Source organism: Stegodyphus dumicola, chromosome 10, assembly GCF_044657685.1.
Source record: "Stegodyphus dumicola isolate Sdum_Otavi_A_Nest chromosome 10, ASM4465768v1".
Classification (NCBI taxonomy): Eukaryota; Metazoa; Arthropoda; class Arachnida; order Araneae; family Eresidae; genus Stegodyphus; species Stegodyphus dumicola.
In genome coordinates this window covers 118,941,493-118,958,745 of record NC_140777.1, presented here as the reverse complement: position 1 = coordinate 118,958,745, position 17,253 = coordinate 118,941,493, and the positions used below count along the sequence as shown (strand labels likewise).

At 32.3% G+C, this 17,253-nt stretch overlaps 1 long non-coding RNA gene across 2 annotated transcripts in view; it reads left to right on the top strand.

Moving 5' to 3' along the window:
* Positions 1-17,253, top strand: part of LOC118186413 (uncharacterized) — a 110,782-nt gene that overhangs the window by 64,607 nt on the left and 28,922 nt on the right. Inside the window, exon 1 of one of the 2 annotated variants that reach the window (XR_015043526.1) lies at positions 12,609-12,672. The exons of the other annotated variant lie outside the window; for it this stretch is intronic. This is a non-coding gene — a long non-coding RNA (uncharacterized LOC118186413). Of the gene's footprint in view, positions 1-12,608; positions 12,673-17,253 lie in introns of those variants that run through there. 2 annotated transcript variants of the gene reach the window in all.

The following is a 17,253-nucleotide window of genomic DNA, read 5'->3' as shown; positions in this document are numbered from 1 at the left end:
GCTATATTTTCAAAAGTATTTTACGTACACACATGAAAGATACATGAAACGAACCACAAACTCACCAAGTTTATACACCCTCTACAAATATTCAGCATGCGTCCCTTTGGTGACACGACACACGTCTAGACGATAATCGACCTCATTCCGTACACTTTGTAACATTGTTGTCCAGATGTTCGTCCTGTCGATTGACCAGATGTTTGGAATACCACAAAAACTGGAAGCTTTCGCGTCAACGGTTGCATTTCAAACCGTACCATGTGTAGCTCCTGCACCAATTAAAGCCGAAGGATTACGACCGTCGATTAGATTTTTGCGTCAACATTGGATGACGTACATTTCGCCACCCTAGATGATATTCAGCGATGAAACAATGTTTCACTTATCCAGAAAACTCGGTAAAATAGTGAAAAAAACTCAAGGAGTTTGTGATCCTTTACATATAATTTTCATGTGCGTACCCGTAATACTTTTAAAAATATAGCCTTTCTAAAATGAATGAATCATTTATGGTAACCCTGTATTAAAAATATCAAATTTTAATCTCAAAATGCTAACGAGAAAATTTAAATAGAAAATCGTTTCCTTCTGTGTGAACGACCTTCTGTATATCTCATACTCCCATACCATTAATCTTTCATTCACTTTATCACAACAACAATCATAAATTTATATGTTCTAAACAAATACTTGCCCACTTTCACTAATTTAAAATTTCTGTGCTCTCCGAGTAAATCTTTTCATCAAAATGTACTAAATTACATAAAAATAACGAGATTAAGCGTTACTGATACGGGTATGGTTAGACTACGTCATGCCCTCATCACATCATATCCTGACCATGAACCTAACTTCACGAAGAACAATACCGAAGAGATAGTTATCGATATCTAACTTGCAAATGAAACGCAGAATCTCTCAGTTACTACCTCCAAGGCACTTTTCTACCCCCCTCTCCATTTTAATACAATCTCCATAATACCCATTTTACCTATCTGCAGACGATCCTGGCTGGTAAATAGGTTACCAACACCGAGTGCTTCTATGTGGGTCAGCGAAATATACGTCTCACGGTAACCGTGAGATGCTCGACCTTGTTGGAGATAAAAGCACAACCAGAATGGAAATTTATTACCATCTGCTGGCTGTGTTTTGTACCGCTGACAGCTTTACAGGTCCCTTTATCAACGTGTGCCATGCCTCAGTTTATGCGCTACATATATCAAGAATAGCCAATTAATGATTAAAGAAGCAATTTCATTTATTGCTCTTTGTCATAGGAGAATTCATTATTGCTTTTTTATTACGAACAAAGATTACGGACAATGGTTGGTGTAATGCCCATAAAAGACAAGTTATCAAGAGCAGCGAATGTATTGAGACAATAGTTAATTTTCAGGTAGGAAATCATTTACGGAATATGAAATCAAGGCAGAGGAGAGGGATCATGGATGTAGGTACCTGATAATGAAAAATCAAGATGAAATGCGACAAAGTCCCATGTCAACGACCATTGTAAATGTCTGAAGATCACGAAGTGGACATATAAATGAAGGATAGAGGTTATTAACGGTGTTTTTATAACTTTTATCTCTATTTTCTTTCTATTAATGCAAGATTAGATTAGAATGCTTTCAGTCTATAAATCAAATGGTATCCTAAGAATTTTTAAACGAAAAACGTTGCAGTTTTTAGCCCAAAAGGCGTTAGCCCTGAAGGGCTATTAATTTCGTTTTGACATTTTGCGTTGAAAACGTTAAATGTCGGTTCACTTTTCAAATATTATCACCCTTTGTTATATTTAAAGAAATTATATAATGAAGAATCTGCATAAATGTATGTAAGTTTCTCGCATGGTGATAAAATAACGGCACCTAGAGCCATCAAATTTTGAATAACATAATCTTCCACCGAATATGGGCATCTGGAAGCCCTAATTTGGAGTTTGATATTTGTTTTATTATCGATTTCATATTTCGTAACACTTCAACGAATTTTTGATTAACAAACTCAACGATTTCAAAGCGAGCAATGGAAACACTGTACGGGGGGGGGGAATATATTTCTGTCTCCAACGCGCGAGAGTGTGTATCGGAAATTCTAAAGATATGATCATTTTAAAATTATTTTGCGATATTGCTGTTGAATTGAATTTTATGGTTTAAGTGCAAAGAACATTTAATAAATAAAGGTTATAAGGTATTTCTCCCGCCTTCCTAGCGTGCCTTCGTGGTGTAGTGGTCAGCACACTGAGCCGGTATTTCAGAGGTCCGTGGTTCGTTTCCCGGCGAAGGCGATTACTAATTTTTCAACTTTCTTGCTTCCAAAAAATACCTAATGTGTCTAGACGGTAACACACAAAATTCTAAAAAAAGTTCCTTTGGGCGTAGTGTAAAATTTGAAAGCTTTCCGATTTTTTTAAAAATTAACTTTCCTGTTTCAGATTATATAATTTGTTACTGAAACTGTGATTAATGTCTCATTCGTAATTTTTTTTTTTACTTGTGTTTAAACTGAAGTAAGTTAGGAAATATAAAGACGGATTTTAGAATCCATTCGTCCATAAACAAAAAGCTTATGATAATTTTAATATGTATTAAGTTTTTTAATCAAATATTCTGAATTTTTTGTAGAATTTTAGTTTTAAAAAATGCGACTTATTATGTTTAAGATACTCTTAGAATTTTTAGAAGGCGAGAAACACTCAAAATCCATTGCGCCCTCGTCGGAAATCGAGGGACGGTCTTGCTAACTGGACGTATTAACTACTTACACCAGATAACATGCGATAATTCATTATATTCTCCCAACTTAAAAGTTGATTACAAAGAGGCACGAAACCGGGTCGACCAAACGCAGAATGTAATGAGTTATCATCTCTTAATTCTAATTCGGGCACCATTGTTAAGATTTTCGGCCACCCAGCAGATACAGTGGTTAAATGACGGACCACCGATCTAGATGACCTAAGGTTTTATACCAAGCAAGCAGTGTAATCAAAGAATATGAACGGGAGAAATTTTCCCAATTCAGATTCTTTTGTGTTATATTATCCCCCCCCCCAAAAAAAAAAAAAATCAGGCCTATATGGCTGTCTGCTCACCTCAGCCATATTGGCCTAATAAGCAAAACAGATGGGCATTTTTTTCTCATAATCAAAAGTTTTTGTTACAGAGTTTTAATATCTGAGAATACATCTTTTCACATTTGTACTATGTTTTAATTCTCTTCTTACATACACAGAAAAGTTACATTGAAATCAATATTAGTGAAACAGATATGAATGTTGTTGCTCTTATTTTCCTTTTACATACCTTATTTTACAGTCATTTTCAGTGCAGGTTTATAGTCCTTAATTCTGATGAATGAAGTCTGAATAAGTATATCTGAAAAAAGTATTTTCATTCCATTTACTGTCTATGTAAAGTCCAAATTTACAGTCCATTTATAGCCCTACATATACTGGCCAAATTTCATTACATTTGAACAAGTATTTAGAGACCAACATTTACAGTTCAAATTTACTGTCTGTTAACAGTATTTACAATACAGTTTCAGAATATATATTTAATTTTGCTAATCATAGCCCAAATGTTCATATAATATGATTAGGTGCATTTTGGATTAAATTTTTAATCATTGTCAGAAAGCTTTTTGCATAGGCTATAATAATATGGATCATTTCTGAATAAGTATGATCTAGATCTTATGGTTAATGACAATGCCTGCCGCACTGATGGACCCAGGTTGGAATCCAGTAGAAAGCATATATATTTGTAAGTGTATAGTATCTGTGAGACAATGGACTACTCAAAATATGAAAATACATGGCGCACTGTAAGTTCATGCCAGTGTTTGGTGGGGCGGAGCTTGTCAGCGATACTTAATGTGTCTTCGGGACTGCACAGGGACCGGCTTTGCTTCAGTCTGTTCCTGTATCTGTAGAAACTCAGAACTTTAATATCAAGAAAGATGAAAACTGAGTCACGGAGCAGAATGGGAATAATTTGCTGACTAGATGTGCTGAGCACTTGCACTATAAAATTAGACATGGGGATACGATAACTCTTTAATAATATTCAACAATATAATTTTCAGCAATAGAATTCAACAATACAATGTTGCTTTTATACTGCTGGCTTTTATAAAGGTTACACAGAAAATAGAAAATGTGTTGATCACTTGTTTTTATGCTACTCACTGCTATAATTATTAAAAAAAAATATTATAGTCTTTATAGCTATGCTGTCATCATCATAATCTGCCAAGTCAGTGCTCACAATTTGAATGAAAGTCTCTGAATACTGCAATTTGAATTTTTGCTTACTTAAAAAAGGAAAAAAAAATATATCCTATTTCATTGCGGCTTAAGCGTGATTACATTGCTCTAAATAATTGTTTATAGTGAAGCATGAGATAGATATCTACCTCGAATAGTATTCACAAAGGATTTTCTAAGAAAAACTCTCATATACATACTCTCATAAACATTTACTATACAAACGGAAAGAACCTTGAAAAACTTCACGATCATTTGGTTACAAGTTTATTGTTAAATGCTTTATTAATAAAGCAAATATTTAGATGCATATAGACATCTAAATAAAATTTGTTCTAATTTTGGTTTTAATCTAATGAATTGAACGAGCCCTCCTACAGCCTACCACTGTGTGTAAGCATTTTCGCGGATTTCTTTAAGGTAATGCAAATATGAGCCCATTTTCCCTAGAAAATTCTCCATGAAACCAAGCCTAGCCAACCCTCATATGCTTTGCAATATCTAATTAAATAAGCTCACAGAATCATTCTTAAGATGATTAAGTAATTAATTTCATGTTAAATGATACGAAGCTTTTCAAAAACTAGGATACTTTCCGTAAACAATTAGTGTTAATGAGTGCTGTTCAGCTGGAATTGGATCAGATTATTTATTTATAGCACTACCTTTCAGCCTCGTGACTTACATGTATGTATTGCTCGGGGGGGGGAAGAAATTCCTAGACGAAAATAACGTAATAAGGAAATGTTAATAAACAAATAAATATGATCATTAAATTCATTTGATGAATATAATTTAATTTGTAATTATAAGAAGACATATGCTATTAATAATCTAAAAAAGGGCATAATAATATTACTAAATAAAAATAAATAATACATAAAAGAACACTTTAAAAATTTTCGCGTCCTGTATAATTTTTCTCCATTCTGGTACCATGTGTACATCCTTGTATACATTACTGACTTGCAGTGAAGAACAGAGGAGAGCTCTATAGCTCCATTCAAGTTTTTATTCCTGATATACTGATACTGAATGAGACCTTAAAACAATTATCTTTTAATATATATTTTCCCTTATGATCTCTAACTTAACTGTTTATTTTCCTCTTCGTAATTAATTAACGTCAGTCTCCCTTTCTTGACAGCATTTGCAACGCCTCCGACCGTAAAACCCTTGCGCAATACTAATGTGACCAACTTTAATAATAATTTACTAGATATTAATAAATATTTCAGTTATTTTTCCTTATACAAATATATTTAGAATTACACACTAAATTTTTTAAAGATTACAGTCGGTCAATTCGCTTTTCAGAAATTAAGACTCGCTACTATTACTTTGAAATCAACTGCTTAGTAGTTTCATAATTTTCATAAGAAGCTAAAAACTTAAGATTTATTACTGGACAGCACCACAAGTTACTGTTAGAAACTGTAATGACATAATGACTTAGTGACTTTAGCACAGTTATAGGTGATCATAAAAGCAGTGTATTTTTCATTTTCCAGAAATATAAGAAATTGGAATTTAAAGTTTTGAATTCTTCCGATTATCAAAGAATCCAGCAAATTTATGGTAACGTGATAAGATTTAAGATGAGTGACCTAAAGTTCACAAACTCCAGAGTAAAACTGTTTCCTTTATGTGTTAATTTTGTCTTCACTTTGCATCATGTGAGCATTTATTCAAAATTTGTAGTTAAATATGAAACGTACTTAAATGCAGATACATTAAAAATGTAATAATATTTTACAGATTTATGAGTGAAAAAAATATAGAAATTAACATTTTATATTTACTTTTCTGCTTTGCGATATATAACCAATGCGAAGTCAAATTTTTTATCAAAAAATACATTTGCTTTGCTGAGCGCAGCCGATAAAGCAGATTTAGACTGCGAGGTAGAAGCCAAAATTTAATTTATTTGTAAGTGCAACTAAAAATTTAATTTATTGTGATTGTAGATAATATTTTTACTTACACACAAGTGGTGGTTAAATTATGAGCCCCGAGTGAGTGCATGTTCTGTTTAGTTAAAATTAAAAGATTGTTTGAACCTTCGCCGGCAGTCATCTGTTTTCCTCAAGACATAGGGACAATTCGCTACTTCCCCAAAAGACACAGACTCTACAAACGTACTTGGTGCATGGATAGTTTTGTGGTTTTCCCCAGTTTTAACGTAATTACGAGTTACTCTCTCTTAAACAATCTCGCACGAAAGCATCTCTTCACTTAGGTTAGATAGCCATTGTGCACTTTGCCATATTAAAGAACGTTATCCTTTTTTATTACCAGTTGTTGAATCATACCTTTGTTGTTACCTTTTATCTGATGCTTTGATTAAAAGAAAAATTAGTTGCTTGATGATGTTTCTGGCTTTCTACTCTGGTTTGATGCCGAAAGTGTCTTAATAACTGACATTTTTTTTTTTTCATTGTACGCTGTTTTCAATACCGAAAATGCCAGAAATTCTTTCTCTTTATTCCAAATTCATTGTTCAAAATACATAATTCAGAAGCTGTACTAAGTAACCCGAATCCATCCTTTCCTAAAAGATAACAAAATGATTATTGCTATTAATCTTTAAGTGGTGGTTAATCCTTAAGTGGTGGTAAAAGCTTTATTACTGCATCTCATTTGGTTACAAATGGGCTACACGTGCTTTGTAGACCAAGCTGAGGATACAAAGCTTTGTATTCGCAACGCCGTGTCACCGAATATTTTTGATATTATTTGAAACATTTTACGCATGATCTGCTAGCAATAGGGTTGAACAACTTCCACCCAAATTTTGAGGAAGAGATAGATCAGGTGGCGCATTTTAATTAACTGGAATTTGTTGAAGTAGATCGAAGATGGTTACATCTCATCGCATCAGGCGCTGGTAGGTAAATTTATGCCAGATTTATCAAGGTAGTACATGAGACAAAAGATTAAAAAAGAGCAATTCAGCTTGTATTAGAGGAAAAAATGACACAAAATAATAAGGCGAAGGATAAAAGAAGACGAGCTACCTTTTAAAATGTATTACTCGATTATTGTTTTGAATCGTCGATCAGCATATTTGGGTTACACAATATATGAGACTTATCTGCGTCTAAGGAAAAAAAAAATTGATATTTTTATCTGAACAGCATGAAGTAATATCGAAAAAAGGACGCGTCTGCAATTCGAAAATTTTGATCAAGAAACTCGAATTATTGCTACTTTGCTGATCCTTATCAGTAAAGTAAAATAATTCATATCTATAGATGACAAAAGCGAGTTCTCGAATCCTACAGATCTTAAAAAAAGGGAGATTCGAAAACTCAAATCTTCGTGCTTTTTCCGTAATTTAGCTATTTTGAATTCTAACCTGAAAACTAGATAAAATGTTTAACCGAATTTTGGAAATATTGATACTACTTGCGTCCTATCGTTCTCCTCCTAGGGGGTTCGTGTGCGGAGTCTCTGCGGAGGGATATCTTTTCCCAGCTCCCTCAGCCATGTGTCAGATTGGGAAAATACTTATATCATCTAATTTTCATTTAGTTATTGTAAAAAATAATTAGTGTTCTTATGAAAATTGTCTCTTTTTTACTTCCTTGTACGAAGTGAAAGAAGCATTGTAATTGTCAAAAAATTTCGGGTATCATATTTCAAAGAAAATATCCATTCTCACCCCTCTCAAATCCATTTGAATGATGTTTTTACGTGAATCTGTACGTACAGATAGAATAAATAACCCCTTTTTTTCAAAACGGATTGTAAAATGGATTCAGAAGATATTTCTTTCGTGACATCTGTACGTACATACGTATTTCGTATGTATTTATCTCGCATAACTCAAAAATCAGCAGACTTAGAATGTTGAACTTTTGTATATGGGACTGCTATAACATGTAGTTGTGCAACTCCCTTTTTGGTTGCAATCGGCAGCGTCAAACATATATAAATATATATGACCACTCTGTTAACCGGATAGGTGAGCTCAGTATTCTTTATGCTTATTATGTTGCTAAATGTGTCGTTGTTTATATGGTGTTGTTTTTTAAACATAGTTTTCGAAAGAAGAAAAGTTTAAATCTCTTTAGAAGAGGTTTAATCAATTCTAATTTTTGGCTGTACATAAAGATGTTGGAAATAAAACTGCGCTGTGCCTTTAATATAATATATATAATTACAATTTAATGGGTTTTTTTATTAACATATGTTGCTAAATTGTCTTTTTTTTTTTTTTTTTTTTTGGTTTAAAAGTGATTGAATTGTGTGGTTCTTAAGTTCGAGTTAACGTTTTTATGCCTTTAGTTAATCTGTATTCAATAGTTGTAGAATTATCAACAATTTAAAAGGTTTAAGTGGTGCTAACCCTAACGAGCACGCAATTTGTTTACGTCTGAAACTTTTAATATAGAATAGTCAAATAATTCAGTTTTTGTACTAACTTTAGTGTTTTTTGCCGATTGGGACCAAAAGTAAACTTTCAATTTTGTGCACCGAAAAATCTGTCTGAGCGAATTGCTTGTTTCTGCGTAGAAACTCTAATTTTAATTGTGAAAATTTTTTAAACCTGTATTTTATTTATTTATTTATTTTTAATTTTATTTTATAATTTTTTATGAAGCTGTTTTGAGGTTTTATGCATTTTTGCCTTGCCGCGAAGTGAGAGCTGAATTTATTGAATGAGAAATATATCTCTAAAGAAATCCAGGGAAATAGGTTTAAAAGAAATGCACCAAAAATGTGTATAATTTCATAGGTTGTATAAGTAAATACCACAACAGATTTTTTTTAAAGTTTCATGTCATATTTTTGTATGTACATTTTTCAAATTTCAGTTGTTTAGTGCAACGAAAATTTGAATTTAAATTTAGACATTTATTTATTTACATTGTGTACACAATTTTATATTATAAACACTAATAAAAAAGCTGGTTAACTCCTTATGATAACAGCTAAACAAGCTTGCTAATATCAATAGTTTCACAGACTTCCGAGTAGATAAAACAATACTGACTTTCGTGCAATAATAAGACATTATTTTTCACTCACATAATCTCTCTTTTTAACGTCAAACAGGATTAGTGCGGCCTAATCTTATGGGGATGGGAATTTGAAATATTTTTTGAGCGTGGAAAAATGAACTATTTGATCAGTAAAATGTTACATTTTACTAATATCTCAATTTATTGTCATTGAAAAAACAAATAAAAAACCTTTTTACTAGACGAATACTGTGATTTTGTTTACGACACTTGAAAATCAAGGGGAATTAGGATGATAAGAATTATTTTTCATCTGTCTGAATTTAGAACAACAAAATCTTAAATCCTTGGTTTAGAAACATTTATATTTATTCATCGAAAGTAACTTCTTAATGAAATCACTTGGTACTCGGAATTTTCCGTATATATAACGTGAAGACGAGTCAGTTTACGTTAAAAAGTATTCCACGAAGACAACCCCACTGTTAAAGCTTATGGTTTTCGTGTGTCAGCAATTAATCAAAATCCACTCTTCTTCAAAGATAGGTAGCCAAATTAAAAATGTGAAACTTTAATCAAAAACCAGCTTTAATTTAAATACCGGCTTCCAGTTACACAACGAAGGCACGCGAAATGAGGGTGAATATACCTTATCACCTTAATAGTCACTTGAAATGATTAAAGCTTAATTTACAAATTACTTTTATTTCATAATGCTTCAGAGACGAAAAGAAGAATAAATTTTCGGGAGAAAGAGAAATAGAATGCTGTAATAAAATGGGTCTCACTACTAGTTTCTTAGATGAAAATTGAAATCATATATTTAGTTTCTATATTAAATTAACGTAATGAAAGAACTATATTCTCTTTTCTAAAATTGTCATAATTCTCTGCAACGAATTTTCTTGATAAACGCTGCAATATTTACGAGAATTTAATAAAACAATTTAATTTTTAATATTTATAAAAAAGAGTGATGTATGGGTAAACTCATTATAAGGAAATTAAACTTATTTTAAAAAGTTCACTACAGCCACTTTCAAGGAAAAATATTCATTCGCCAGACTGCAAATAACTGGGAGTTACTTACAATACACATTTTGTGTTTTTTGGACTACTTAAAAGTTAAAAAAAAGATACCTACATACAACTTCAAAATTCATCCATGATATCTTAAGTAACAATGTAACTTCAGTTCTACTGTAAGAAAAAAAACGAAACTTTAAAGTGCATCTACTCTATGTTTCTTGCTGCATGCGTCATGCGCTTTTTCTTTAAAATAAAGAAGAAAGACCTACTGCGGGAAGAAAACAAATCAACTGCGAAGCTTGTCGGAAAATAAGCGCTGATATAAGTGAGAAGTAGTTTAAAAGGTTAGAAGTAGCAAAACTGACGTTAATGCCAATCCACATTCAAGAAGAGCGAATTTCAGAAAAGTACGCTACAAAGAACGCCGTGATCCAGAGCAGGCTCAAACATTCGAGGACTTAAATGAACGTGTATGTTTCTTAAGAATTTTTTTTTTTTTACCTTTTCATAAATGATGCCTTATCATAAAACAGCGGCCACTATTCGGAAAGACAGAAACCTTTATAAAGATGCTCTCAACTTTATACAGATCCTTGTAAAAATCGACTTTTAAAAAGTCGATTTTTGGATGATTGCTAAAGTCGATGGATCTTTGCTAAGATAGACCATAGCAAAGATATGGTTTATCTTTGCTATGGATCTTTGCTGATTGCAAAAGTCGATGGATCATTGTTATGCAAGCGCAGCTTTCATTTATTTTATAAGTACTTATTCATCCTACAAAACTCAAACATTTGCTTTTTCGCTGTACAATAAAAAAGAGGCAAATTCTACAAAGATAACATTTGCCCTGATATTGTCCTTAAAAGTATTTCTTACCCCCTTTCACCAACTGTCAAGTCCTATTTAGAAAACTGCCCACTTATCACATTCAAGGATTTCAAATAGCGCCACTCTACCCAACAGAAGAAATTCCATTGTGTTTCCTAGTTTCTTGTCTGAAAGTTAACAAAGATGACAAACAAACCTATAACAAAACTACGTTTTCAAATGAGCAGTAGTTTCCATAGTGGTACCAGCTGGAAGGCATGTGGAAGGGCTTTCCTATTTTCCTCTTTTTTAACTGAACTTTGCTTTTTATGATCCTGATCCAAACCCATTCTGGAAAAAGCATGACTAATTAGGCCACAAATCTCCTCTTTTCATTTTCACCACATTCTGGGGCTTGGAAAACGCAAAGCGACGAGTCCCAATCGGGGTTAACGATCAAGGCTGAGGCCCCAATGAATGTTAACCCCGATGAATGTGTCTCTTTGTTGAGGCTAGATGACACTTTTGAAATCCTCGAGTCTGTTTCGTGTTTCGATGGAAACGGTGAAGTATATAATCAGTGTATTAAAATAACATCTTATTTGCATAGCGGTGCCGCTGGCACCGTAACTCCAAAGTGCACACTGGTACCGCAATTAAGGGAGGAATTCGAATACGAATTAATGGGTTTCTACTGTTCTTGTAATGCTGAATCTATGTGATGACGCACGGTTATGAAGCGGTCCCTTTTTTTAAGCAAGCATAGCATATAGTGCAAAATAATTTAACAAAAATCGAGCTCCAATTTCCTTTATTATCTTCACTATTCTGAAATTATGGCTTAACTTAAATGCATTCTTGTTATCTCCGTTATATGACTTCTCAAAGTTTTTACGAAGTTTCTAATTACTAACACTTGTACAACTTATTGAGCATTTCATAAAAAGGAACGAGGATCGTTCTACTTTCAAAGTTTTTAGATATGCCTACTTTTCTGCATTTTCTTCATTCGAAAATTTGATATTTCGCTTTTTAGGATTGTTTACTATATATTTTGCACAATTCTTTTCAAAACGGGTGGAGCCCTGTTGTAGCGGAAGGTTATAATTAGTGAGTCAAGGTTATTATACAGCCACACCTTGAGAGTTAAATGCATCCAAAACACTATTCATGTGTGTGTAAACATAACTTTAAAAATAAAAATAATTACTAATTACTGATTAATTTAATTAATGAATATAAAAACCAATCATCTTCTTCAAAACTAATTTTACAGGTGGCATGGAAAATTGAATTCTTCAATGTTTACGACAAGAGCATATAAATAGGTATTGCTCCACCCAAATTCAAATAACTTAACTACTTAAGATTCCATCAGCGTCACCTGAAAGTAAAAAATGGGTTATCCCAGTAGAAATAACTAATTTCTTCAAGTGATTTTCGGCAATAATGTTATTTTTTTAAATATGTTTGGCATAAAATAAATTTCATAATTTCCAGTTTCAATCTTTTGTATTTCCAGTTATACCTCTCTGAAGTAACACCCATCTCTAGACCGGATCTCCAGAGAAGAGAAAAAGCAATGTTAGTTTTTATATTCATATCGTTTTTTTCCTTTTTAAAGCATTAAGTCAATGAAGTTTGAAAAACTGAAATTAAGAATGTAATTTCAATATAGGAATGCTTACACATACCCTCACACACTAATAAAACCAAAAGAGAAAACGAAAAAAGGAAATGTATCCAATGAATAAAATTTAAAATATGATATTCTGTAAATATCTGTAAGTTTTTAGTTTTCGATACAATTTGGAATATTATCAACACCTGTGGTATACCTAAGACAAACTTCGTCGCAGAATAGATAAAATTTACTAAGATTTATTGCAGAATTAAGGGAATAAATAAAGTTAATTGGAATCTTTGAGTAACATTCTTCCATTTTTCTGAAAGTTGAGCCACTTTTAGGTAACTCATTTATGCATTATTTTACCCCGAGGTACGATTATTTCGTAACGAAGTGCGTAATATACGGCATTCGGAAAACCTTTTATTAATTGTAACAACGGTGCAAATTTTTTAAAAATTACTAGCGAGCTGCGTCCAAAGGCAAAATGTAGAAGTTCTTTATACACCTGAAAAAGAAAATATAGGTAAGCACTTCTCAGTATGAATGAAATCAGTTCATTCTGTCCAAGAAACAACCAATTCGTAAATAATTTTTTTTTTGTTGCCAAACCAGGAAACAAAATCTTTTGACACTTAAGGTTAATACGTATACTTATGACGTCATGATTTAAATTTAATGTAATATAACAACTCTTTCTCAATATCAATAAAAGAATGAACGCGGTAATAACATATCGTGTTAATTATCTTAATCTGAAACAAAAACGTTGCAAACAGCAGATATTTATTTAAAATTAATAGCTTATTAACGTTAAATTAAATTATTAAAATGAATAGCAATTAACGAAATACTTTCGACATACAATGACGTTACATGCAATCGCGTGCTTCCTTCAACGTCAGAATATGAAATTATGTAATTTTCATATTTTGTAAAATATTGTATCGAAAACTACTTTTATTTCATATTTTGTAAAATTTACAAGTTTTTTTATTAATAAACTCTACGATTTGAAAGCGAGCAGTGTCAACACTTTTCGAAATACAGCATTTATCTCTCCAGAGACTCCCGAGACTTGCCACTTCGAAAAATGAGTGCGAAAATTAGTGTTTTCCGAGTTTTTAATTGATATAGCAGCTGATTAAAGTTGTACGAATATGAGAACGGTCGAAATGGCTTTCCAGGAATTTTTGGAATCCGGAGTTACCTTTCTCGAAACTCAACTCCTCACCATTCCGTAGGAGAAAATGCCACAAGCAGACAGACAAACGCGCACAGAATTCAATACTATAGATTAGTCAAATATACAATTAAAAATTATTAGTCGAATTAGGGATATTGTAAAAATAAATATAAGTTATTAAAAAGTCAGTTTAATGCTTTTAATTCGTTCATATTATAAGTAACAGTTGTAATTTAAAAGATAAAAGTCTTTTGTGCCATCAAATGGCAAATTTCTGAGAACTGACTAATATCAAAGCCAGCTGTATACGTGGCAAAATAAAGATTCTACTATCTTGCTAAATGATTTGTCTTGTAAGACTTGTGAATGAAAATGTCTTATAACGATATAACTGCCCGAAAATAGTACAAAAACTAAATTATAGACATTCCTAACGTATCCCAAAAAACAATTTTTTGGAGGGGGCATGGAAGAACGGAGGAAATGAGATATTTTTCGGAAGCTGTTTCAATTAATAGCTATTGAACAAATTGATAACGTATTGTTGCAGCATAATTTGCAAACATGGTGAAACCTCATTTATCCGAATATCGATTAAACAAAAGATCGGTTATAAGAACTTGTGTATAACAGATATTGGCGAAAATTTCTGGAAAGGACAGGATATTTCGTTTGTTAGTAAAATCTTCGAAAATTTCCGATAGTTCTTCCTGTAGTGTAATTGAATCTCTGTGACTTCTCATAATCACTGTCCTTTTACTCACCTATCGTAAATTTCGTCCACGTCTTTTATTTTAATTTTTTTAATTCATTATTATTCTTTGCACTGTAATGAAAAAAAGTGAATTGATTATTTCTAATTATGATCCTAGAATGCAGTTCGCTTTCGATGAAAAACATTCCCAGTAGTTAAATAGTAGGAAGCAGAAAGGGCATTAGCTGAGTACTATAAAGTGGAAAAATAACTGTAATGCAAGTGCAGGAAAACTTGCCTTAACAACGATCCAATACATACGATTATCAGTTAGCGCAAGTGAGGGAGATTATAGTGCTTCTCTCTTTTCACGAATGATAATCAGTTTACTGTGCTTTTTTGCTACATTACTTGATTTGCTTTTTATTTCACAGTAATAATTTTTTAAAAGTACATACGAATGAAAATTTGTCTTAAATACCTCAGTGTTGTTAAAATAGGCTTTCACATTATGCACATATTATATATATATATATATAACATCGAGAGTTCAGAAATTGTGAAAGATTATTAATTATTAAAGTCGCGCACGATTCTGCGAATTATTCGGCTGCTCCCTGAAGTAAGACCAAAGAATTTTCAGCTATTTATTTTAATCAATTTATGGTATGTCGCCCAGACGGTATAGTGATTAGGGGAGCCTACTACGGTACCAAAGGGCTCGTGCTCGAATTCCGGAGAAGACACGGATGCTTGTAAATGCATAGTGTCGGTGCGGCATGGCGGCACTCCAAATATGCGGCCAACCGAAAGTCCTCTCGTGTAGATTGGTGGAAAGGGAGAGGGATGTCCCCCCTCAAAATTGGGGGTGGAAAATACTACTTTAAAGAGAGGAAGTCCAACCTCTCTTTAAAGTAGGCTTTGGAAACCGTTGTTCCATGTAATGGACAAGACAATAACAATTTATGGTATTTACGTTTATTTTTTACTAAAAAGTTACTTAATTTAATTTCTTTCTTTCTTCCTCCTTTCGCCAAGATAATCACTCTTTTGAGAATTTATATAGATTTTGAGGAGACGAGCAGATTTACTATTAAGTGCAGAATTTTACCAATAAAAGGAGTGTGGGATTTTGGCCAACTTCTGCTGCCCTGCCGATAGGAGAGAAGATTGTACCTGCTAGGACTACTTTAAATCAGCGCTTATTAAACTTTTTTATTCAAGACTCCCTCTTCACCAACAGGAATTTTTTGCGACCCCAGATATTAAACAAGTAATAAATATATAAAAATAAATATTTTCCCATACGTAATTTATTTATAAAATACTGTACATATTAAAAGAAGTAATTTTAAGATTTCTTTCAAGTATTCAAAAACGAATGAAAAAAAATCACGTTCTATTGAGATGGATATTTTTTTTTCCATAACAAATTAAATCTTGGTGTAATATTTGGCACTGCTGGATATAAAGAATTTTCAGCGTTGTTTATCAGCGTTGAACGATATTTCGAATTCATAAAAGCGAGCATAAAAGTCGGAAGAATTCTTAAGCAAAAGAATTAGTTAACTCTTAAGCATAAGAGTTAATTCAAGCTTAAATAGTGGTTTCACATAAGTATGGGATACTGATGACAGAGGAACATTTTTACGCCATTTAAAAAATAGTGGGAAATCTTGTTTCAAGGATTTTTGTGGATACTCACTTTTTAAATCTGAATTACTGAAATAAATTTCTTTTGGCTTCATATCGTAGGGGATAAATTTCATTATTGTCAGCTGAAAGAATTTCTTTTAAAAGTATCATTAATTTAAGTTCCTGAAATTCATGTATCTGAATCAAATTTTCGCGGGACCTATCGTTTCGCTTTGCGACCCTATTTGGAGTCGCGACTCACAGTTTAAGAAAAGCTTTTTTATACTGAAGTTAGATCCTGTTGGTATGTGTGTGTATTCGAAATTCTGTCGCGGTCAAGAGAATCGTGAATTGTCTCTGTATATGTTAGATTAAAAGTGCTGAATTTCTATACTTTAGATTGGAAAGGAAGTTTTGTGTTAAAACTAAGTCGAAGTTGGCTAGTAAATTTGTGTTCGCATCTTTTAATTTAAGCATTCACAAATCATGAGACAGAATAAAAACTTAAAGTGTCTTAAGTGTGTATCTGTTTGCTTGATGATTAGCTGTTCTTGGAGTGATAATTCACTACACAGAGCAAACGTAACATGTTATTTTTATGGTAATTGACATCGCTAAGTTAGGTGGAATTTCACAGCAGGTGTTACAAATTCACCGCTTTTTCTATTTTAATATTTTAACTATTTCTGTGCGATATTATATATTTTCTATCTGTATAGGATAAAAATAAAATAAAATAAAATATTAAATTTAATTTGCAATAGACGCATAACTCTTCTTTTTAATTTGGTTTATTTTCCTTTCCATTCTAAAATTAGAAACTGCTTATAATAAATCAATCTAAACTGCATAAGTTTCAAAATTAATTATTCTTACATAACGCTAATGACGCATTCGCTTATTTCAGTTAATAATAATATTGAAATTTGTAAACGAAACTTAAAATTAACTAATGAGAAAATTATATCTTCATCGAAATCATTATCGATCATTGCCGCCCGGACTGGAAAGTGGTTAGCGACA